The following is a 24947-nucleotide window of genomic DNA, read 5'->3' as shown; positions in this document are numbered from 1 at the left end:
GTGGTTTCTCCGGCTTATACAAACAGGAGGAAATCAGCTAGGGTGGCTTTAACGGGCTCTCTCGGGAGGATGTGAGGCGGCGTCCTGAACGATCTGGGAAAAACGGCAGTGGGGAGGGGCGTGCCCGGAGATCCCGACCCCCAACAGTTCCCAATAACAGTCCATCGGCAGTCACCAAAGCTACCCGGTTCCTACGGTTTCTCTTCTGGATAAATGAGTTCTTAATTAAATGCCCTCCACCAACGAAAGCAAAGCCCTTTATAACATCCTCGGGAGGCAGATAACAAGTGGTACTGGAAGGCAAGAACAGAGAGAGCCAACGCCTTCGGCCCAGGTCTAAATCCAACTGTCTGGGCAAAGAAAGCCAATTAAAGGTGCACAAGGCTGGCCGAGGTGTCCTGGAGAGACTGCTAAGATGATAACCAGCAGAGCTCTAGATAAAATAAAAGCTAAGAAAAAATAAAATCAAAGCGACTCGTAAGGCATGATGGAGAGAAAAATGAATGAACCTGAGGCCTTTAGAAGATGAGCTTGGCCAGCCTGGTAATGTGCTGATGAGGGAGGCGAGTGCCACGTGGTCGCTCCCAGGCTGCTGGCCGGGGCGGCTCAGTGGGCGACGCAGCCACCACCAGGGAGGCAGAAAGCCCGAGCAAGCAGAGATCACTATGCTGGCTTTGGACACTCTGACGCACAGAGACACTGGGTAAATGGACCCAGAGCTGGTCGGGCTGGGAGCTGAGGGACAGAGAGAGTAAGTGATGCCCTCGTAAAGTCCCAGCCCGCTGAACAGACACACGGGTGTAAAGGGCCAGTGTGTGCTCCCAGGAGCACCATGATGACAGAGAGAGGGGACCTCAGGGAACCAGGGAGGGGTGCATTCTCAGGTGAAGGCATGCGGAAGACAAGGCCTGAGGGTGTCTTCTGCACTTGGAGACACGGTCCAGGGACGGTGGCTGAGGCCAGAGGAAGGGACTGGGGACATAGTGGGCAGTAAGGAGAGGATGCCACAGAGAGGGAAAAGCTGAAACCCGGATGAAACCCCGAGCTGACTGCGGTCGGCACAGCAAGCCCAGCCCAACTTGGGAGGTCAGAGGTCCCCAGATTTGAAGACTGGGGTATTATATACTTATATATATATACACTGTATTATTCTCTACTGAAAATGGAACTACGTTACTTTCTAATGGCATATAATTGCCATAAACAAAGAAACCCCTCAAATGATACAAGAGCAAAGTCTTGTTAACCCATCGAGAGTTTGATGAATCACCTTCCAGACACAGCCACGACCATCTGACTTTCCGTTTTCGTGTCTGAGTTTACCTCTCCAGCCAAGCTGAAATAAGAGAACTAAACAGTGTCATCCTATGGGCCATATGGCCAATTGGAAAATGTCTATTTACTCCAATTTACAACCATGTACTGAGCCTCAACACACCCTTGATGGGCACTGGGCACATGGTCCTTGGGGACCCACCAGCCATGGGCAGTGTATGAGGTGAGGTGACAACTGGCACCCAGCTCACTAGTCGGCCACCTCCCTTCTGTGGTCCTAAGTTTCCCAAATCAAAAACAAGGAGGTGAGAGTCTAGGTTAGTGATTTTCAAACCTTTTTTTTTTAATATTTTTGGTTGTAGAAAACTATTTTCAAACAAAACTTTACACAGATGTGGTACCTGGGTGTGTGCGGGCAAAGATGGAACTACTCTGACGGAAGATGGGGAGGCTGGTAAGGCCAGCCCCCTCCCCACTTCCCCAGGAGCTTCAAAACACTGACCGGGAAACCTCCACGGTAGAGGAGCTGGCTTTCCTCCAGTGACCCTCTCTGACCGCGTCCACGCTTAACCTGGGACACAGACCACGAGTGCTGTCTCAGCAGTGACCTCGGCACTCGGCCTGGGTGCCTGGCTTCTCTTGGGGACAACATTTCAGCTGCCACTGTGGAGCGCTTCAACTGCTCCGCCCACGGTGGCGGGAGGGAGGGGAAGCCACCGTTTGTTTCGAGCGTATTTGCGTTTCCACAGCGTTTTTCTTAGGTACTCTTTTTAATGTCATGAAACCAGAAGCGCTGGATCTCATGAGCCACCGGGGAAGTGCTGCCTCTCTGAGCTGGGTGGGGGTGGGGAGGGGACACGGCCTCAGCAGCACCTGGACAGCCCGGCAAGTTCACCCCGTCCCGGAGGCTCAGGCGGCATTCGGCGTGGCTCAGTGCAAACACACACTGAAAGGAAAAGGGGATTCTGAAATCCCCGTGGCTTTCGTCCTGCGACTTCTGCTGGCCGCCCTCTCCCCAGGGTTTCCACCGGGAACGTGAGCAGCAGTACCCGGTGCAAAGGCTGAGGAGCTGGAGGATTGAGAAGGGAAGAAATACAGCCGGTGGTTCTCCCCGACCACACGTGGGGGAGTCCTGCTTCTTGGTACACTTAGCAGCTACTTTACTTACCTGGCCTTTTTCAAGTTCACTTTCTCCACGTACCCCGTTGACTCTTATTTGCATGCAGATGCTATTCTAACGCAAAACCTTTTACTCCGACCCTCGTCTACTCCGGATGCACCCAGAACCATCTACCAAAGGGAAGACAGAGTGCCGCGGCCAAACGGGCTTTCCCTCGCACTGCACGGCCCCGGGCCCGATGAGGCCAGACGGCTCCTCATCTGTCACCGGGGACGTAACGACACGAACTTGGAGAGGCTCTGGGGCAGACGAGCACGTACGTGTGCCGAATGAACTTAAGGTGACTGCACTGTACCTGTTCTTCCCGGCAGGGCTGGGGCTGCAGGAACCACCCCGGGGGTGGCCGCCCTCCACCCCTCAGCCTCTCCCCAGTGTGGCTCGTCTCCGCCGTGGTGAGGCCGTCGTCGTCGTCACTCCCCGGAGCACAGGAACCCACACACAAACTACAGCCACAGAAAGCAGGTGCGGAGAGACACGACGGGTGTCCTTCCCGGGGAGCCACACTCTGCCCCAATCTACCCACGCGGCTGCCTTTCTGCTCTCCATGCACCTGGCGGTGGGGGTGACGGAGGAGACGAGAACGCGAGCAGCTGGAGGAAACCAGGCTGGGGTCAGCACACGGTGCCCGCCCTCCGGCCGTGCCTCCACCCACCGTGTGCACCCAGGACGTCTCTGTGCCAGGCTCAGCTTCCATCAGGCGCCAGCACTGGGCCTCCTCACCCGCAAACGGCCTTCGAACTCCGAAACACGAGGACCTTCAGCTAAAATTCACACTGAGCACGGCCAGTGGTTTGCGTTTGAGTGTGGGCTCTGCCCCTGGGCAGCTCCGTGACCTTCCGTGGGAGCCTGGAAACTTCCCTGATGCTTCGGGGCCTGTGTTTTCCCATCTGTGAAATCCAGAGATGATTACCCACCCCACCGGGACGCCGTGAGGTGGAATAAAATAATAGTGGCTGCAGAGCACCGAGCGCTGTGCCCGACATAAAGCCAGCCACCACTCCTGCTATTACTGTCGTCATCAGCACCGCCCGGCACAGGCAAGGTCGTAGGCGAGGCGCCAACGGGGACGCCGTGTGGGATCTGACACCACCACCCAGGGTCTCTGGTTCTTTAGGGGGAGCGGGGCCCTCGGCCACGCACGGAGGCAGGATGGAGTGAGGAAGGTACTGTGGGAGGGGAGGGGGCCTGGGAAGGTCACAGAGGGGCAGGCGGCCCGGCTGGGCCTTGGAAGGTGGGCAGGATGTCGACAGGTGGAAGGAGAGGAACGAGCAAGCCCAAAGGCCCCGGAACGTGGGAGCCCTCGCTTCCAGAGGGGACCCCGGCGTCCCGAGCACGGGGAGCCTGGCGCATCTGGGCCGAGGCCGAGTCTGTCTGGTACTGGGCTGTGGGACCCATCGTCGCCAAGAGCCCCGGGGTGCCTGTCAGGGTGTGGAGGCCTCATTCCAAACGCGCCGGGATGCAGGGAAGATCACGAGCACGACGGTGACAGGAAGGGCTGGCCAGGCCACCTCCCAGAGACCTGGGAACCGTGAGAGGTCTGCGGGGCCGGCCACGTGAGGGACGGGAGGGCGCATGAGCAGGGCTGTGGAGCTGGGAGTGACGGAAAAACCGCAGGGGAGATGTGAGACTGGGGGAAGAGGTCTGAGGCAGGAGGTGCAGAGGAGGAGAAGTTGGTGCGGACCCAGCCAGGAGGGCTGCCGCTGACGAGGAAGAGATTTCAGGCGAGGTGAGGCCCGCCGTGGTGCGGGCACCGCAAATAAAGCTTCGAGCTTTCACAGCCAGGGAGGGTGACGCTTTCTTCACAGCTCACCCCGGACTTCAGGGTTCAGCCCAGATTTCCCACCTCCCACCCCAGCCCCCGCTGGGATGATGCAGGCCGTGAAGACGGCGCTCGGGACACCTGGGAGACGCCGGGGCTGACGCGTGGCGGGGGGGGGGGGGGGGGCAGATTCTCCCAGCGGGACCTCCACCTTTTCTGACCTTGGCCTTTCTGGCCAACAGTTATTTAGAACGTATTCCCAACATAAAATACATCACACGTTTGTTTTTAGCCTGCGTCAGGAATACGAGGGCGCCAGACCGATTCTGTTGCTTTCGTGTATTCCATCGGACCTGCCACCAGAGTCCCCAGTCGGCCTCCGAGAAGCCCTCGGGCAGGTGCTCTGTGCCGCCACGGCGGTGACCAAGGAAGACACTGTCCCTGTCCTTGCCTCTTGTAAGGGAGCCTGAGGGGCTCCGCCGTCACGTGGAGTAATCAGGATAAAGGCCCCTAACACTCACGAGACAAATTTCTTTTTGATTAAGAAATAAATGTCCAAAAGCTCTGAAACGACTCTGATCCATGACAGACTTCGAGACAAGCAGTGTTTCCACACTGATCAGCTCTCCCACTTGAGGACATGACAACCCGTCGGTAACCACTGCCACGACGTGACTATGCGCACGGTGCCCTCCGCCTCTCGAATCTCACCATTCAAGAGGCACCTGGCGGTGGGCCACGTGGCCCACGCTCGTCCATTCTATGTGTGCAGCACCTGCCACGTGCGGGGCACTGTGTCCGGGCGAGGGGACTTAACTGGGGAGGAAGCATGACGAACCCCACACGAGGGCTGCTGCCACTCGTCGGAGGCAGCATCGTGCACAGGAGTCAGAGCTCCAGGGTGGCAGGGACCCGAGCTGAGCCGTGAGCGAAGCGTACGGACGAATAAGGCAGAGTGCAGGAAGTGGCAGGGAGGGGACAGACCGGAGGCTCCACAGAGGTCGGCAAGGCTGGAGACGGGCTTGGGGTCGGAAGGAGCCGGATTTGTCCTGCAGGCTGCAGGGAGATGTTGAACAATCTGAAGTGGGACCAAGCTCCACGCTGGAGCAAGACCGTCCTGCATCTATAACCTCACGTTCCGGACGGGGAAGAGGTCCACAAAGACATCTGCTCCGGACCAGCAGGCTCTATTGGTCTCCAGAGCTCAGCCCGGGTCCTTCACGGAGGCAGACGAGGTGGAGTGACAGCAGGGGCTCTGTGACAGAGACCAGCTCGGACCCAGGCTCCATCGCGCACCGGCACGGCGACGGGGCGTCGGGAAGCACCCTGGCCTCATCCCCCCTGGGAGGATCCAGTAAAAGGCCAAGCGTAGCTCAGAAGAGGTATTTGGAAGATGCTGCTCGTTTTCTCTTAGGTGAGTCACGAGGCAGGTTTTTTTGTTCAATCAACCAGGAGCTCAAACACTTTCAGGTTTTCTTTCCTTGTGGAAAAGAGCTTTGCATTCTAAGTGATAAATAAATGCCCTGCAAACAAGCTCGTGGAACAAAACAAGGAAAAGCACTAAATTCAACCTTCTTCTTAGAAGAAGAGAGAACTAAGGTCAACTGAGGAAATTTTACAAAAATATTAAGTTCTGACTTCAAGTGCATCGTTATGAATTGCAATCACCGAGTGCTGTGATCATTTGTGCAAAATGACACATGCGAGCAGGAACCACTTTGTATCCGGAAGCATCCCTGCACCGTCTGCCAGGGCCTCTGGTTCACATGTCGACAGTTCACCCAGCTCCACGCTTCTGTGGGACACCCACCAGCCTCGGCAGCCACGGGGCCCGAGATGGCCTGGACCCTCCTCCCAGGATGGCACCTCGGGGGCCAACGCCACAGAGGCACTTTGGAGGATTACTGTTCAGGGGCCTTACTCCGGGGAAACGATGTTTCCTGAAAACGTTCTAGAAAGTAGGGGTACCTGAGTGGCTTAGTCGGTTTAGCGTCTCACTTCGACTCAGGTCATGATCTCACGGTTCGTAGGTTCAAGCCCCGCGTCGGGCTCTGTGCTGGCAGCTCAGAGCCTGGAGCCTGCTTCAGATTCTGTGTCTCCCTCTCTCTCTGCCCTTCCCCCACTCGTACTCTCTCTCCCAATAAATAAATAGATAGATAAATTTTTTCAGTGTTCTAGAAAGTATACTTCTGCAGCCCTCATGCACGGCTGCTGAAGCAACCGGTGCGGGCACTTGCTCCGATGAACAAGGAGGCTCTGCGGGGCTCACGACCATGCTGGCGCTCTCTGCCTTGTAATTCCTGTTGGCCCCGCTCAGCAGCACCCCCGCCATCATTTACCGGGCACCGTACTTTGAACCCTGCACGGTGCCTCCTGTTGTTTTATGGGATCATCTCATTCAATCCCTGTAACAGGGAGGCGGCTCCTGCCGTCATTCACATTTTACAGACGGAGGGACGTGAGATCAGGGCACGTCCCCAAGGTCGCCGGGCCGGCCGGTGGCAGTCAGGCCAGGGCCTCGGGCCACCTGGCTCCAGGGCCCGAGCTCTCAGTGTCTGTCCCGCAAAATGCAGCAAGTCGCCTCCCCTGCGTCTCGCCGCTTGTTCCAGAAGGACGGTGAGGTCGGCAGTGCCCGTGGCATCCGAATGTCACATGCGGTAGTGCCGCCTCAGAGCCGCCACCGTAACCTGGGAGGGGCGTCTCCCGAAGGCCGGCGGCTCCTCCTGGCCCCGGCTCCCAGGCTGGGCCCGCGGTGCAGGTACCGGCAGCATCTGGGGCCCAGCACTTCCTGGGTTCCCATATGATCCGCCCCCGAACCCCGGGGGCCTGGCTGTGTCCCCACCCCGGCGCGGGAAGCCCTTCCCAGCGCCGCCGCGTCTCCCCTGGTCGGCCAGCAGCAGGGCGGCGCGGAACCGAAGGTGAAAGTATCTGAAAGCCAAGACTATAGACTGTATACACATAGCAATTTGTTACTGTGAAAAACCATCTGTTTCTCGGTATTACAATCCTCAGAGGGCAAATTATAGCTAGCGTTCAACATAAAACATCAATTTAAACCATCAACTATTCATAATTTCAATTCTTTATTGGAAACCAAGGACATAAATGTCAGGGAATAAAGCAATATTTCTTTTATTAACTGTTCCATTCATCTGGCTATTAAATAAAACCAGGGCCCCAATAAATGGCAGGAGTCCTTGCCTGACAGCCACACCAAATAGCTCTATAATTCTCAGACGGTTTAAAACAACGAAAACTGCATTATTTGAAAAGTTAGAAACTTTAATATATAATAAAATTAAGATTAATGCGATCTTAATACCTTGCGAAACTGTTTGCAGTGCCCTCGTATTCAAATGTATTTCTTCTCGCACGCACGCTTTATTTTTAACAGTGTTCATTTTGTCCTGAGAACGCACCGGTTTTACGACCAGGTTCTGCGGATGCCAAGCACCTCCAGCATTTTTCACTGATGTCTAGCTTTCCCAGGCGGGGGCCACCTCCCGCTGCGGGGCCTGCGCCATGTGAAAGTGCGGCGGTTGGGCGGGGGGGGGGGGGGTGCATGGCCTTGAAAACCCAGTCCCACAGGACACTCCTGAAAAAGGTTAAGTAAAAACAGCCCAATAGGGTACAGGGCATGTTGCTGTCGGAAGCAACTTTTTTAAATGTTTATTTTTGAGAGACAGAGAGAGACACACACACACACACACACACAAAAACACACACACACACACACACACACACACACAGAGAATGAGCGGGGGAGGGGCGGAGAGAAGAGCCCAAAGGGGGCTCTGTGCTGCCAGCAGCAAGCCCGAGGCGGGGCTCGACCTCATGAACCTCGAAATCACGACCTGAGCCGAAGTCGGAAGCTCAACCGACTGAGCCACCCAGGCGCCCCACGAGCAATTTTTTTAAGAGGACAATCTGAGCATTTGAGAATGAAGGCCACAAAAGAGGGAAGAAAATATTTACTGAGCACCCTTTGTGCATGAGGACCTGCACACCCAACCATCCTACAGTGTGGGTACAATGCACGGATTAGGAAACAGGTTTAGAAAGGTGAACCACGCTCGCCCTACTCCTGGGAGGCGCACCTATGCGCTAACCAGCAAGGAAATCAGGACAAATTAAGACGCGGGGCCCACGCCCAACACCTTCCAGTCCACTGGCCACGATGACTCCTAAGTGGCTGTTGAGTGTGAACAACAGCAACAGGTGTGGGGCGTCAGGGGCACCAAGAGACTTCACGTCTCAGCCCACAGAGGGAGGGAGGGACGGACGGCCGCCGGTGGGGGCAGCAGGCCAGGCTCCCGGGGGAAGAGGCTGCCCATGGGCTTGCTTTTGCTTTTTCTTTTTCAAAGTTTGCTTTCTAAAACAGAGGCTGCCACCCTCAGAATAATCGCTTTAAGGAGAATACATGTGACAGCATTCAAGAGTTCATATCCGGAACACCTACAGTCCACACTGCGTCCGAGCAGAGCCACATTCTCTGGGCCGCGCCGTCTGGGTGAGGGGAGCACTTTGGGGAACCGCGGTGTCCGCAGCGCTGCGGTTGGGATGAAGGGCGAGGCCAGCAGGGGCTTCTCCGCCCAGGAGCACAGAGTAGACCTTACTCCTGCTTTTTGCGGACGCTGACAACCCTCCCAACTCTGGAAGAAGAGAAATCTCTGAGGGCAAACCCTTTTTTATTGGTGTGTTATTGGCCATAGCTGACTCATACCTTTTAGCCTGAAATGCAGGTAATAAAGAGAAAATCCAGCCATCAGCAGGCAAGAAGATACCTGCACAGATATACTTGCATAAGCCTCTCGGGGTTCGGTTTTCTTCCTTTCCTGCCACTTTCAGATTGCAGGTCATTCTGGTGAATACAGAAAACAATTGCCGACTTTCCCTCCTGCGAATGTGACCAGGCAACATTCCTGGTTTCATTAGAGTCTCGAGACTCGAGACTTCAGGGTTCCTGACATCTGTATCCACGACTTAGATACCACTCAGAATCTTCTAGATGTAATTTCTATAAACACACATCTGTCAAGGAGAGTGACGGAGAGCCCCTCCTGGGAATGGCCCGCCACCCTCGTTCGGCCACTAAGCAATTGGTGGTTCCGTGAAGCTCAGGCCAGACTCGCTGTCTGTGTCCTGAGTTCATCTCCATCATTTATCAAACCGATATTCCGGGGCCTGCTACGTGCCAGGCACTATGGCGGATACAGAAACGAAACAAGTGTTTGTATTCACGGAACTTACATCCTGATGGGGAAACATAGGTGTCGAACAGATAGATGATGTGTCAGGAGACAGTTAAATGCAATGGAGAAAATACAGCTGAGTAAGGGAGGGGGGCTGGGGGCCATAGTGCCGGGTCAGGATTCCCGAAAAGGAGCAGGGGAGTGTTCGCGCCACAGACCAACCCTTGCTCAGCTCCTGGAGCAAGTGAGGGGTGTCTGTAGCGCCCCCTAGGCCAAGCCGGCCGTTCACACGTTAATTTTCTGTTTATTTTCAAAATTCCAAGACACAGAATATAACTTGGTGGCTCAAAATCAGAAAACAAAAACTCTGGCGTTTAAGTACCGAGAAAATTGTATCCAAAGGCTGGATTAGGAGAGAGGAGAGAAAGGACCAGTGCACTCATCTTGGGGAGAAAGCCCTGAGCGATGCAGGGAGCTGTGGCTTCCGGGACCTCCCGGACTACAGAGTTAACCCTGAGGACTGGCTGGCAGGGGAACGTACACAGTGAAGAGCTGACGAAGGGCACAGGGAGGCCATCAACATCACAGCAGCTGTCCCTCGGGTCAGAAGAGGGGAGAAGCCAAAGTCTCAGGGCCTGCCCGGGAACCAATCTACCACTTGCTCTCCATTGTCATTTTCTGCTCCAGTGCCAGGCAGAGAACTGGTCTGATCTGCTAACACAGAAGTGCTCACTCTGTAAGGTCTTGTATTCTTGAGAGGCAGCAGGATAGAAGCCCTTTTTTTTATCGCGATGTTAATCACACTACCCTCGGCCTGGAGCGCCCCTGTGGGTCCCTGCTTCACGAGCTTAGGGCTGGACCAAAGCCCCTCCATTCAGCCGGTGAGTCCCTGTTCACTGCACTCCCGCACCTCCCACTGGGCCTGGCATCCACAGACTGCCCAAAACACACTGGCTGAATGAACACAATGAGGGAGGACATAAGAAACCGGGGCCCGGTGACGGGGGACGATCTTGCCCAAACACACAGGCTGATTAAGGACCACTGGGGAGTCAATCCCGAGGAATCTTCTCTTTGGAGCTGTTTCTGAGTTGCTATTCTATGGGCGAGACCCTAGACGTGATCCTTTTAACCCAACACTTGATTTATAATAGTACACTGATAATTAATTATAAGGCTTATCTGACTGCAATTCAAAATCCAATAACATCAATTTCTCACGCTATTGCATTAACTCGGGCTTCTGCCAAACATTCAAACTTCTAAGCACTACCAAATTCAAACTTGGTTCTGCCTCTGTGTGAGATAACCCGCTCAGGGGGAGAGCCCCCGGGGTCTCCCCGTCAAGCCCCTCTTCTCTCCAGGGGCCCTAGACACCGGCCTGCCCCAGGGGGCCCCTGCCTGCTCCTCCAGCCCAGAACCCAATTTTCCAGCCTCACAGGCTAGGGCACGCCGGTGTCTCTCCACTCATCACCTGGAACATTTTCTGAGTAGTAAAAGCACTCCTCCTCTGAGAGCTTACATCTGTACGGCTTGTCCAGGAGCTAAGTCCCTCTGCAATTAAATGGGCACTCCCGGCTTTATGGGAAAGGGCGGATAGCCCCTCTGTAACTTGTAATCATTAGTCATTATTCCCCCCACCAGAAGATCTAGCCAGCTAGTCGGCTGGTATTTACTGAGCACCTATTACATCCCAAGTTCTGTGCTGGGGGCTGGAGGTGCAGCCGTGAAATGACCATAAAGGGTCCCTTTGCTCTCCTGGGACTAATGTTCCAGTCTGTCTGCGTAGACAGGCAGAAAAGGGAAAAAATATGCGAGACAACGTGTGCCAGTGTCACAGGATAAGGACCTGAGCCTGGGGCGTGAGCACTGGGGACTCCCGGGGCCAGGGCGGGGGCAGGGGAAGGAACGGCAGGGCACAGCCTGGGGCAGGTGCTGGGCTGGCACCGGCCGTGGCTCAGTGAGCGAGGCCCAGGGTGCCCCTCTCACGGGGCCCCGTGGCCCAGGGGAAGGTGGCTGTAGGGTCTGAGCTGCGTGGGTTAAGGGGAAGTGAAAAGCAAGAAAGGAAAAGCGTATTCAAATTCTAGTTTCGGTATCCACTCAAGGGAGCCGAGGCTAATTTAAACAATTCTCTGTAATGTGAGTTACGGTGACTTCTGTTTCCTCCGAACTGTGATGCGCGGGACAGGTGTACAAAGCGGGACGCGGGATGCGCACACCTCGGGCGTGATGAGGCGCGGCAGACGGACCGACGCGAGTTTAGAGCGTGTCGGCCCGTGTGATCACGCCACCGTCCTAAATGCCACAACGCCGCCACGTTCACACTAGTCCTCAGCTCCTTGGTGGCTGCCCGGAAAGAGTAAGGGAAAGAGTCAAGGCTGATCGCAGGAATGCTCATTACAGCTCTCTGGAAAGCCCTCGGGCTATCATTTCTACAAGTTTTGGCTTTTAGGGGAAATTCATTTCAAACGCCTGCTCCCGTCTGGGTTTTTAAATTAAAATTGCTCTGCATATTTTTGGCTCCCAATCCCCATCTCTCAGAGACCAACCTTTCTTCTCTTTGATTCAGAGTATTTAAAAGAATACTGCACTGGGAAAATTCGCTCTCCGACTTGGGGAAAAAAAAAAACCCAACGAAAAACCAGAACTCTTCCATTGCTGTAAGAGAATATCATAAAAAAATGTTTATATTTACAAGGCAAATGGTAGATTGGGGGGAAATGTCTGTAATACATAAGAGAGGAAGAATTAAATACCATTCACTCTGAAAGCCAGTGAAAACCAAGACAAGGCAAGCAACTCGCGAGAAAAATGGGCAACGAAGGTCAAGAGGCAGTTTACACGAGAGATGCCACGGGCTGAGACACGCCAAAGGACCAACCTGACTGCTGACTGATGAAATGTGAACTTGAAGCAATATATATATATTTTTTACTAGTGGAAGACGTAACAGCAGACACATGGCCAGTACCGGTGGGGTGTGAGGAAAAGGACAGTCCCACTGTCTCTTCTGTGACCTGGTGAGGAGTGACAACTGAGGGGATGCCATTTTGATGACTGAGAGAACCAGCAAAAGGAAACCACACGCGAATCTTACGGCCCAGTGATTTCGCACCTAAGTAAATCCATCCGCAAGCAGTTCCTGCACCAAGGGTCAAGGGCTCATGTACAAAGATGCCCGCCGCAGCATGGACTTGTCCCACGGGCATTTATGTGCCACCTACTGCGTGCAACACGCTCTTCCCGGTGTCTGAGTGACCTTGTGAACAAAAGAGAAGATCCTGGTCTTTATGTTCAAATAGGGGAAAACAACCATCAAAATAAATAGGCACATGCTATGTAATTAATAGTGGTGACCTCAGAAACACGGGACAGAGAGGGGACTTTACCTTTTTCTTAGGTTACGCGAATCTGCAAGTGGTTTCATGTTTGTGAGCATGTTAATTTTGTGACAGGACATTTTGTAAATAAAAGAGCCCCTGCCACACAATGGCTAACAGCTAGGTGACTTCGGGAGGGTCTCTGTGTCCCACGGATCGGGGGCAGCTGACCACCTTCATCTGCCACGGTCACCACGGCAGGAAAGGCAAGCGCCACTTGAAAACCTCCCCCGTCCACGCCCCAAAACGCTCCCTCTTGGTGGCTGAACCCCAGGACCTGAAAACACTCCGTCTTCCCTCCTGTCCTTTCCATTCGTGTATTACACATGTAATGTACAAATGCATTCTTATTATACGATTTAAGAAAGACTGAGGAATAAAATAGCAAAAGCCCCTCCTTGCCCTTCTGAGCTGTCACCACGGCCACCAGCTCTCCTGACACAAAAGGCACTTTTTAAAGTGAATGATCCTCTCCCGAGCTGAAAAGGCCAACCTGTAATATATCTACATCTATATTTAGATTATAGAATTAGATCCCAATTTAGCTGACTTTCATCTCAGAGCGTGTGATGTTTCCCAGGACGGCCTGAATTAGATTTCCTACTAGTTAGAATTTCCTGTAAGCTGGGATTAAAAGCTCTCGTTTCCTAGTTTCTATCTTAATCATTATACCGCACTTCAAATTTCTTGAGAACTTTTGAAAATATTAATATGGCATTTCATCTCCTAACAATCTATAAGAGATGAAGAGAGAATTGAAAAACGCTCACCACTGTGGTTTATGGAAAAGAGCACTGAACTGAGATTTTGGGAGAGCTGGTTCCGTGGCCCCGGCCTCTGGTCAAGCCACTCATCCCTTCCGGGTCGGATTCCCACTCTTCCAAATGAGGGTTTGGGGCCAGGGGAAAAGTGTGCCAGAGCCTGTCCCATAAGGGAGTCTGGGAAGACCGTTTTGCTTTCCTCCTTCCTGTAAACCTTTTTCCAATTCCACGGGCTTCTGTGGGTGCTGGTAACATTCCTGCTCTGGGTGCTGATGACAAGGACATGGTCAGTTTGGGGACACTGGGTGAGTGTGCACTTAACGAAGTGAGCTTGCTTCCTGTGGGTGTGTCTAGCAAACCTAATCCAAACGGTCAAAGCGAAAGGTAGGGGACTCGTGCGGCCCCCAATGCTCCAATCAGCAGACCGCGTCCTGGCACCGGCTTGTCGGGGTTGAGGCCAGCCTCTCCTAGGAAACGAGTGCCTTCCAGGGGCTGGGCCAAGAGCAGGAGATGTGTCCTGCCCGGGCCGCAGGGCCACGGGGCGGGAGCCGATGTCACCTGGGGGCCGGGGACACGGAGCGGGGAAGGTCACGAGGTGACTTGAGGCCACACGGGAAATCCGAAGGCACCCGGCTGGGGGAAGCAGGCCCAGCTGTGCGGACACCCAGAAGCGCTCCACGGGCCTGAGCGCCTGGACAAGGACAGAGGAGGAATCTCCTCCTTCCCTCCTGAATCACGCCCCAGGCGCACAAGCAGGGACTTCAGCTGCCTGAAAAGCAATCCTCTAACGCCCCGGTATCAGTTTTAGAATCAAATAAAGGAAGGCAGTAGCTGGTTAGATTGGTCAGTCATGAGATCCAGAGCTTGTCACCCTACGGTCACTGATGAGAACGCTGTCCGGGTCAGTGGGGACAGGAAGTCATGACTCCTTGAAGGCGTGAGGCCGCATCTCCGCATGGGGAGAAGGGAACGGGCTCCCGACGCCCAATGGGGGCCGGTGCACACCGGTCTGAAGGAGACGGCGGCCCCGCGCTGGGTCAGGGTCCTGCCCTGAAGTTCTAGAAACGAAACTAAGGGCTGTGAGGAGCAAGGGGGCCTCTCCCCGTCTTGGCGGCTCAACGCAAGGTCACGGGTACACAGGATGCGCCGAGGGCATCGTTCCGCCGCGCGAACGCAGCCGAAGCAGGTCGCCGGCCGAGTCGGAGTCCAGGGAGAGCCAGGATGTGCACATGCGCCGAGGGTCGGAGGACTCCCCGGCGCCGGCTCGGCGGGGCTCCGCCCTCTTCCAGGCTGTTTGTGGCGTGGGCTCCGTGAGACAGCCCCCACCCCCACCCCGATCTTCACCCAGACAGCATCAGATGCTGTTATCGGTAGCCAAGAAAATTCTCATAAACCTCCCTGTCCCAAAACAGTATGTACCTAAGAAGAGGGAACCAAGAACCTTCAGACAGGCAGAGTTCTCTGTTTCTAACGATCACGATTTTCTACGCCACATTTGCCCTGCATCTAAAATCAGAACGTGTCTCCCACACCTCGTAAATCCAGACACAAACCAGTACCAGAGGAGCTGTGCTCTTCCCACACAAATACTCCGTTTTTAGCTCATGGATAGTAGGAGTCACGTGACCCATCTGGTCGCCCTCTTTGCACTGGATGCTAGGAAGCTCAAGTAGGGACCGCTTCTCGCCGCTATGAAGCATACGAGGCCTGAAACCAGAACTGGATGGTTACCCAGCGTTGGGCCCCGTCACTGTTTTCCCCTCCCTTTGTGTCTTCTTCCTTCCCCACTCGCTCCCAGCCCCGCCGCCTTGTTCGTTCTCTCTGTGAAATCTTTTTGAAAGCAGACAGAACGCGATCGGGACGGGAATAGCGTCGTGGCAAAAGCATGGTTGTAGGGTCAGATGAGCCGGGGCTCAGTATCAGCTCTACTGCTTACCAGCCCCACCACCTTGGGAGGCCAGGGCCCTCTCTGAGCCTCACCCTCTCCTCAGATGCAAAAGGGGGAAAGGATCTTTCCACGGTTGTCGTGAGCGTTTAATTGGCTGATGTGCATGCACGTGCTCAGCCTGGTGCCTGGCACAGAGCAGGTGCTTCAGAAAACTCCCGTTTTTCACTGCCCCTCCTCCCGGATCCTCTCTCCTCCGAACAAGGCAAAACTGGTGGAGATCCCACCCCAAGTCCCCAGACAGCCCCAAGGAGGTCAGCTGACCCAAGAGCCGGTCTGGACCGGGAACGCGAAAGCTCGAGATGCTCGGCAGAGGCCTGGGGAGACCACATCCCACTCTTGGAGATCAGGCTCGGCGTTCCTGGGAACACAGCCCCCAGCCGATGCTCCTGTGCCCCCATCTGGCTGTATGTGAGCAAGTGTTTCCCTCAGTGACCACAGGTCAGGCCCCACGGCCATGGCCAACTAGGTATGGCAAAAACGCTTTGTCTCCAAAGCATCTGTAATAGAAGTGCTGAAAGTCAAGTCCACTCCTTGTGAACACTCTGCCCCATGTTTTCTAGCCCAGGTCCCCTGGCCCCCATCACTCAACAGGATTCTGGGCCATTTTCTGCAACGGCCAGTCCAGGCTGGTTTGGGAAAATAAAGACAAACTTGAATCTGAACAAGCACAGTGATGACAAAGGCCAATCTGCTGCTAAGAGCATCACGGAACACATTTGAAACCCAAATACAAACGCTTCAGATTATGCCCCAGCAGGAACATCCATTTTAATTTATGGCACGTAAACTGAAAATTCTTTCCCACGTCTGCTCACGGAGGTTTTCAAAAGTATGATCGATCCCACGACCAACTCCGGCGAGAGGACAGGGATGAACTAAGGCAAAGGTGAGAGGCCCGTCTATACCGTGGAATCCTGACTCGGGGGGCCAGGGACGTCGGGGGCAGAGAAAAGGACTTCAGTATGAGCCCAGGCCAAACACCTCATTTTCCAAGGTAAATGCTCATTTCAATGGATACATTTAAGTAGGCTCCAGGAGCATACACTGCACACATTTTCCAACTAAAGATAGAAACTATGCTTAAAAAGCTAATTTGGTATTTTTAGAAGTTTGGGTTTCTTTGATCCGGCCAAAAGAGGCTTAAAATTCAACTTCCAACTATTTTAGTCTCTGCTTCACAACTTCGAAATAGCTGGTACATCTTAAGTTCCTTTCAACCACTGAAAGCAGATGATTCTATAAACCCTCACGCTGAAAATGCAGGAAATTCGGCCGAGAATCCAGGACCAACCTGGCATCAGATTTTGCTTTATTGTGAGGATTCCACTTGTGTAAAAATGGAGGTGAAATTTCAGAAAGTAGGAGCTGGTCACTTTTGTTTCTAAAACAACTCCAGGTCCCTCATCTGAGCTCCAGCTTTCTGTTTCTCAGGCTCAGGGAAATCCGGATTGTACTCAGTCCACGTGGTGTACCTTCCTTAGGGGACCGAGGGCCGCCAGCTGCCGGGTGCTCACGGCCACCGTGGTGGCCGGGACAGTCCTCTTGACCGAGAACGGAAGGGGGATGAGAGGGGGTCAAGGCCACAGAGCCGGTGAGCTGCAGAGCTGAGGTCAGCCTCCGGATCTGCTCCTCCACACCTCTGCCTCCCGCTCGGACCATAGGGATATCCGGGAAAGGGCCAAAAGGTTCTAGGTGCCCTTCCTGTGCCCTCACCACCCATGTGTCCAGGGTTCGGAGCCACTTAAAAAGCAATGGCAAGCCCGGACAGGGTTGACCAGGAGTTCCGCGTGAACCATGGTCTTGGTCTTTTGATTCTCATATTTCAATAGTCATTTGATATGGGAATCCCCTACCATTTAATTTTTATGTGAAGACGGGGGTGGGGGGGGGTGGGGGGAGGCTAAAAGCCCAAGGCATTACAAATCTTTAAGGACTTACCATGAGGTTACATCCTGATAAAATCGTTAAGTTGAAGATATCCTAAGTGGAAAACGTATTTAACACACTTAACCTACCAAGCACGGGAGCGTAGCAGCCTCGCCTACCTTAAACGTGCTCGGAACACCTACGATAGCCGGCAGTTGAGCAAAAATCACCTCGCACAAAGCCTATTGGACAATGGAGCGTTGAACGTCTCATGGAAGGTACCGGATGCCGCACGGAAGGCCAGAAGCAGAGCGGCTGCCTGGGCACAGGAGGGCCGGCGGCGCGTGGCTGGCTGGCTGGCTGGGGGCTGTGGCTGTCGCTGCCCAGCACTGCGAGGCAGCAAGCGCTCCACCGCCAGCCCGGGAAGGAAAGGCCGAAATCCAACATTCAAAGTACGGTTTCTCCTGAATGCGTTATCACGCTGGCAAAGTGGAAAAATCCTAAGTTGAGCCGCTGTAAGTCGGGACCGTCTGTGCGGTTACCCCAAGTAACAGAAGAATCTTCGAACTGCATTACCCCAAGGATTTTGTGGCTGTCCCAGCCCCGCTACCTCATTTTACAGATGAGGAAACAGGTCCAGAGAGAGGAAATGACTTGTCTAGGATAAATTCTGATTATTTGTTTCTGGGGACCCTTTACATATCTTTTCAGAAAGTGTGCTGCACATATTGTCCCTTCATATGGCGCGGATCATTCCGAGGATGTGGCTTAATTACACACAATTCAGCTAATAGAATGTGTGCTTGTGGTTTTACCATCGACAGATATGTGCCCCAGCTAAGCAAGTGGAGTTTATTTCTTTAAAGCATTTGCAGACCATTATTTGCAAAAGAATTGTGCTCAACGAACATTACACAAACAAGAAGCTTTTAAAAGCTTCTAAAACCCGCAGTTTTGAATCTTTCCCACTGGAGACGGAATCCAAATTGTCAACTAGTATCGGGTAGACTGTGGTGTTTCAGAAGCTGTTAAGGCTTTATTAGACTTTGAAAAAGACACTTAGCTAAGTCGCAAACGTGTTAAGTGGAAAAAGATTCAAACGGTCCCTTTCCGAAGGCAGCTGGGCCCCACGTCGTGGGGCTGGGTATCGGTGCCAGGATGGGCTTATTAAGTCCCTCTTGGATGGGTGGGGACATCCTGGCATGAGGCCAGCACAGAGGAGATGCTCACGAAAGAGTCTGTGGTCTTGTCCTTCTACGAAGAAGTTTTTCTGGATCCACTCAAAACATCCTCAGATCCTCCAACTGGAATTAGTCTCTCATTTTGGGGTTTTAATACCATTCTGCCACCCATTACATCATAATAGAATACTTGTGTGTGTGTGTATGTATGTATGTATATATATATATATATATATATATACATACATACATATATATATATATACTATATACTATATACTATATACTATACTGCCAGCATGGAGCCCGACTCGGGGCTCGAACTTACAAACCCTGAGATCGTGACCTGAGCCAAAACCAAGAGTCGGAGGCTTAACCCACTAAGCCACCCCGCGCCCCTTGAATATGCTGTATTTTCTAAAATAGCATGCCGTAAAACCACATGCCTGTCTTCAGGTCTGCCCCCTGCCCAGCACCGTGGTGCTCCCAAAGCGGGGGCTGGCTCTGGGCCCGGTGCACCCGGTGCCCAGCATGGACGACCCTGCGAGCCCACGAGAACTAGCCCGCATGGCTCCAGACACAGGGGTGCTTCCCGGGCTTCTGGCTTCTCCCTAACTCTCAGCGGCAGGTGGTACGTCTTCCGCACATCCTCGGGGCGTCCTCTGGTTGCCGGGGTGACGCGGCTCCCTCGTCCGGCCTCTACCACATCAGTAACCAACACTTTACTTGCCCTTACCCCGTGCCAGCCTCTCTTCTAAATGCTTTACCTGCGTTAACTCACGGAAAGCTCGCAACAGCGTCCCAGTCCCTCCCTTTCTCAGATGGGGACACCAAGGCACAGTGACGTGCCCAAGTCACGGTGCAGTGAAAGTGCGGGAGCGGAGTGCAAACCCAGGCGAGCCGGTTCCTCATGTCAGGGCGGCGCGGCGCTATGTGCTCATGGAGACCTGGTCTGTGTCCTCGTGGATGCCCAGAACATCCCAGTAAAACCAGGTGTTGCACCCGCTTCCTCCCTGATCTCTCACGGTGACGGTCACAGACAGGTCCTCGTTCACGGCCTCGGAAGGACGCTTTTGAAAGGGATGATTCCGATTTGTGAAAACGTTAACAGCTAGAAGAATTATCTGGTATCTTCCCTGCTTAAAGAATGCAGAGGTATCCTCTCCCCAGAGACGGGAGACCGCTAATACTTCAAAACGCTGAGACGGCTTACGACATGATTAAATCTCTCATTTTTATTATGTCCCAACAGATCTGTTTTAGATAGGTCACCTTAGTGATGCACTGAAGTTGTATTCTGCGTGGATTCCATTTATAATTGATAGCTCACCAGGGCCCACTGTGTAATCACTGTGGGCACCGCACTGATGCCCGTCTTCCTGAACCCGCAACCCGGGCTGATGAGTTCAGGCTACTGCGCAGGTTTGGGGGGGGTGTCATGGCTTTGCTCCTTGGGATATTTTTTGGCAACATCTGCAAAGCTGAGTCGGCAAAGCAACCCTAAGCACGCGCTATTTGCGGGAGGTACAATTCCTCGCGCAAAGACCTGCCATTCCTGACCACGTGCCGTGGCAAAAACACAGGAACGACTCTTCCGTTTGACTAGAAAAAGGTTCGTCAATGTCAGAGCCAGGCTTGACAAAGAACGAAAGGTGAAAGGGCGAAGGCGGTCAGGGCTCTGCCAGAATACGTGATCACCATCAACCCGTGTGCACGCGCACACGCCTACCGTTAAACCCTATGCGTGCACGCGATCAAATTCAACACAAATGCATCAACACCAATAAACTACACACACACACACACACACACACACATACACACTTTGTGAAGGGAAAGCACCCCCCCCCCGCCCCCGCTCCTTGGAAATGAATCCGGTCCCTGTGATTTGGTGGAGATAAGCTTGCTTCACAATCTCTTCTATTTCATTTGCAGGCCTGTAAGAAAGAGATGTTCTCTGCTCTGGGCCAAATGAAACTGTCCTCCATGTGGGGCCTGCGACCAGACAGGGTGGGCTGGCAGACTCCGCGGCCCCTCCCAACCCCAACACGACACTCCGCTGCCTGGGGACGGTCTGAAGGCACTGAGGTGTGCTCGCTGATGTGGGATCCGTGCAAAACCAGCAAAACCACTTAAAACAGGATTTCCAACATGTGTCTCTGGGAGTTGTGGCTTCCAGAACTCCTGATCGAAAGAGGAGGCGGACAGAAGAGTATGGGAAACTCTGGACAAAGCAAGCTAGCCTTCTCTTTCTTGGGCTTCTCAGAAGGTGTATGTGTTCTGCACACGATTCTACATCCTGAGCCGACAGCAACAGCAATGGCAGTGAGAACAGCGAACACACACACACACGCACACAGACACACACGCCGCTTAGCACAGGCCAGGTCCTGGTCTGAGTATTTCACTTGTGTGACCTCAGCTGCTTCTCCTAACAAGCCAGTGAGGCAAGGTCTTCAAAGACAGTGAGTGGAAGTGGCTGCCTAAGGAAAGTGCTGGGGCCACAATCCACAGCCAGGGGGCCTGGCTCCCCACCCCTGCCCTCTTTAACCACGGCCGCGTGCTGCTTCCCCGGCCTCTAGGCAAATGGACAAAACACCAAGCGAAGGATGAGCGCCATCGGAGCCTGCAACTTCGGAGTGCGGTGTTGCCCAAAGCAACCTGGTCACGAAGGCTCTTCTCCCGAGAATGCCATCTACAACCCATCTGGAACAGACTTAGGGAAATAATCCCTCGGGCCGATTGGCTGTTTGGAGCAAGGGGGGGGGGGGGGGGGGCCGGGTAGTCCTCATTCCCCAAACCTGGACCCAGATTCCTGCTCTACCATTTCATGGGTGTCCCTGAACTTCAAGTCCTTTGCATGTGGAATTGGGACAAAAATGGCCAACTTACACCACAGGTGAGAAGAGGCAGTAAAACTACACAGTAAAACTACAGGAAGGGCCTGTGCTAGTTGGTAATAAAGGACTGGCTTTGCCGTGGTTACTAGCCCCATCAGTGGGGAATCGGCAAGTTAGTGACCCAAGTGGGACTAGACTCAGGTCTCCTGCTCCGTCCCCAACCCTGCACTTCCCCTTTCTTCCACGTAATGCCCTCCGCCCGAAGTCCAGCCCACGAACCAGCAACAACCCCCTCTCAAGAGAGAGAAGAGGAAAGAAGGACTGAAAGCCGATCCCCAGACACAGGGATGAACTACTGAGTCCAACACAGGGGGCGGGATCTGGGTCTGTCTCGTTCACCCCGTCCACACCGGCTCACAGCGTGGGAGCCCCGTCTCGGACAGGCACCGAGCAGGCGAGCAAACACGTGGATGGATGAACGATTCACCAACATGATTCTTCCTCCACCTGATTAGCAGCAAAATATCGGCTATCCACACACAGGGGAGAGAGGGGACGGTTTCGGAGACGCTGGAGGGTCGACCACAGAGCAAGTGTCAGCAGAGAGAACCAGAAGGCACAGATGACCACAGCTCAGGCAAGGACAAGAGTCCCAGAAGGGGCACACGGGGACACCACAAACACAGGAAAAAGGCACAGATGACAGCCAGACCGAAAGAGCAAGTGCTTTCGGGCCAAATCAGAAATCTGAGATTGATAAATATGGTAAGAGGACTATTCCTCGTAACGAAGGGAAGAAGCCCAGAACCCCGAAAGCCCTGGAGAAATCCACTTGTCCCAGAAAAGAATATCCGGCACGCTGGTGCCACCCTCTTAGGCATGACGGGGCACACATGAAAACATCCATTTCCACGCGCCTGCGAACCGGCATCCATGGCGCACGAGGACAACAGAGAAGATAAACGACAATTTGTTATCTTTGGTCTCCGCGGGCTGCTAAAAACATCCACTACGCGCAAATGTTACATGAATACACAATAAGCTTTAGCTGAAATCGAGATCAAATTTCACGATCAAAAAACGTAAACAGGAGATCCCAAAAGGGCAGAGCAATTTGAGACTCTGCTCAGGGACATTTTGGTTTTGTTCCCGCCGTTTCTGTGCAGTCACATTTAAGTTTTTACTGCCAGATGGAAACGGGGGTTTTTCAGGCAAGACGAACACAGGAAAATATGAACAAGATGAGACCAACGTGTGTTCTTTCAGTTCTTCGGACTTCTATTTCCCAGCCGTGTGCTGTTGGGGGGGGAGAGCGTAGGGCTGCTGTTGTTAATTCGTTTGTTTCCTGATTACAGAAGTAATATATGCCATGGTAATATATGCTTAAGGCATAGAAAAGTATTAATGAAGAAGAAAAATTTGGGGCGCCTGAGTGGCTCAGTCGGTTGGTTGAGCGTCCGACTTCGGCTCACGTCGTGATCTCACAGTTCGTGGGTTTCGAGCCCCACGTCGGGCTCTCTGCTGTCAGCACAGAGCCTGTTTTGGATTCTCTGTCTCCTTGTTTCTCTGCCCCTTCCCTGCTCACACTCTCTCTCAAAAATAAATAAACATTTAAAAGAAGAAGGAGGAGGAAGAGGAGGAGGAGGAGGAGGAGGAGAAGAAGGAGAAAAATTACTCTAAGTTCCTCCCCCAAGGCACTCACTCCCCATTCCGGCACAGAACGGTGCATCTCTTCTGCCTGTTTCTTTTATAATTGTAATAATCTGCTGTACGGACTTTCTAAGCTGCTTGTTTTGTTGAAGCCTGCCCAGACATTACAAACTCTCTCTGCAAACATAATTTTTGATGGCTGTAGAACACGTCAAAGAATGGCTGCTCCTGACTGCTTTTTAAAACATACTGCTTTAGTTGTTTGAATACTAATCAATATTGTGATGGAGCAAACAAACAGATAATAATATGCCCTGCAAATCTCCATGTGGGGCTGTGGCACGCAAGGCTTCCCAAACGGCTTGGGCCAGTGATATTTTAACAGAAGAATGATTGTAACAATAACGAGCAATATTTATAGTTAGTTTAACAACTTATAAAGCATTTTCATGTGCGTTAAGCTTGTTCAACCCTCGCAGCAATGTTGTAGGGGAGTTCTTTTTATGTCTACTTTACAGACAGAGAAAAACCAAGGATTCGAGGTTCAACGACTGTCCCGCGGTCACGCTGCCAGAAGTGACACGGGACACGGAGGTGGGACCTGTCTCCGGGTCAAGGGTTCCCACATCAACACCCAGAAACAGAAGGCCAGCCTGTCTACTGCGTGGCTCTGCCTGGTGGCATCTTGCAAGGCTCTCACTAGTCCTCCTCCCTCCCCTGATCCCTCCTCCCGCACCCCTACATCCAACCACTCCCAAGGCTCGGTCTACATTGCACAGAAAGGCCCTGGTCAAACTCACCTTTTTCCACAGGGCACAATGGTTGACAAATAAGGGACCTTTAGCAGACACGGGGTGGAGGGAATCTCCTGACTCCATACACTCTGCTCTGTTACAACAACACACTGTCTGCCCTACAATGGAATTAGAGTCGTAGCAAATGCACAGAAAAAAAAAATATCGTCCAGCTCACTGAATTCTCTTTACATGATCATGCTCTTAAAAATAACAGACAGGGGCGCCTGGGTGGCTCAGTCAGTTGAGCGTCCGACTCGATTTCGGCTCAGATCACGATCCCAGGGTCGTGGGATTGAGCCCCGTGTTGGGCTTCCCCACTGATTCGGGTTCTCTCTCGCTCTCTCTCTCTCTCTCTCTCCTTCTGCTCCTCTCCCCAGCTCGTGCTCTCTCTTGCTCCCTCAAAAATTAAAAACTAAAAAATAAAAAACGTATTTCAAGGGCTTATTATGCATTTTATCGGAAGCCAGGACATCTACGACTTCCCCTGGTTAAGAATAAGAATCTTGCAATTAATCATCCAATTAATTTTCAATTCTCCTTTTACAAAATGAATCTCATTAGCGAAACGTGGAGTGGGGCAAGACAAACACAAGGCACCTCGCCATAGGCTAAAAAAGCTCGTGAACGTGAATGGGAAAGAACGTCAGGGTCAACACGGTAACTGTGGTTGAGGGCAGAAGCAGCATGTCGCCGGGGCCGCCTCGAACAACCCGGCAGCCATAAAACGTTCCCTACAATTCATCTTAAGGGACTATGCTATTATAAAGCAAGCATGCCAATTTAAGGCGTCTTGATGACATTCGTGTCTTATTAAAACAGCCAACCTATTCTTTTAAAATGAACAATGGTATTCTGAAAAGCATTGCAGAATTAATCTAGTTATTGCCCTATAAAGAGTCAAGCACATAACTATGTTTTAAAGGGTCCACAGGTTGTACCATGTTCAAACAGAGAACAGGCCCATGATAAAATCCTCAACAGAACACTTCCCCATTAATTAGGCAATGAAAACAGCAGCCTCCCCAAATCGAGCAGGAACAAACAAGAAAGCAAAGAATACACGTCTTGTGAGGGGGCAAAAGACTACACGCACACAAAGAAATGAAAGGCAACGTGCC

The 24947-nt window shown here is 52.9% G+C and overlaps 1 protein-coding gene across 12 annotated transcripts in view; it reads right to left on the bottom strand.

The window, feature by feature from the left end:
- The window catches only part of CUX1 (cut like homeobox 1), a 368307-nt gene that overhangs the window by 228514 nt on the left and 114846 nt on the right, over positions 1 to 24947 (bottom strand). The gene's annotated exons all lie outside the window — the stretch shown is intronic.

Source organism: Lynx rufus, unplaced genomic scaffold (genome assembly GCF_022079265.1).
Source record: "Lynx rufus isolate CCGP_SWC_20201006 ecotype Redwood Valley unplaced genomic scaffold, mLynRuf1.p SCAF_27, whole genome shotgun sequence".
NCBI lineage: Eukaryota > Metazoa > Chordata > Mammalia > Carnivora > Felidae > Lynx > Lynx rufus.
This window is presented reverse-complemented; position numbering and strand designations above follow the sequence as displayed.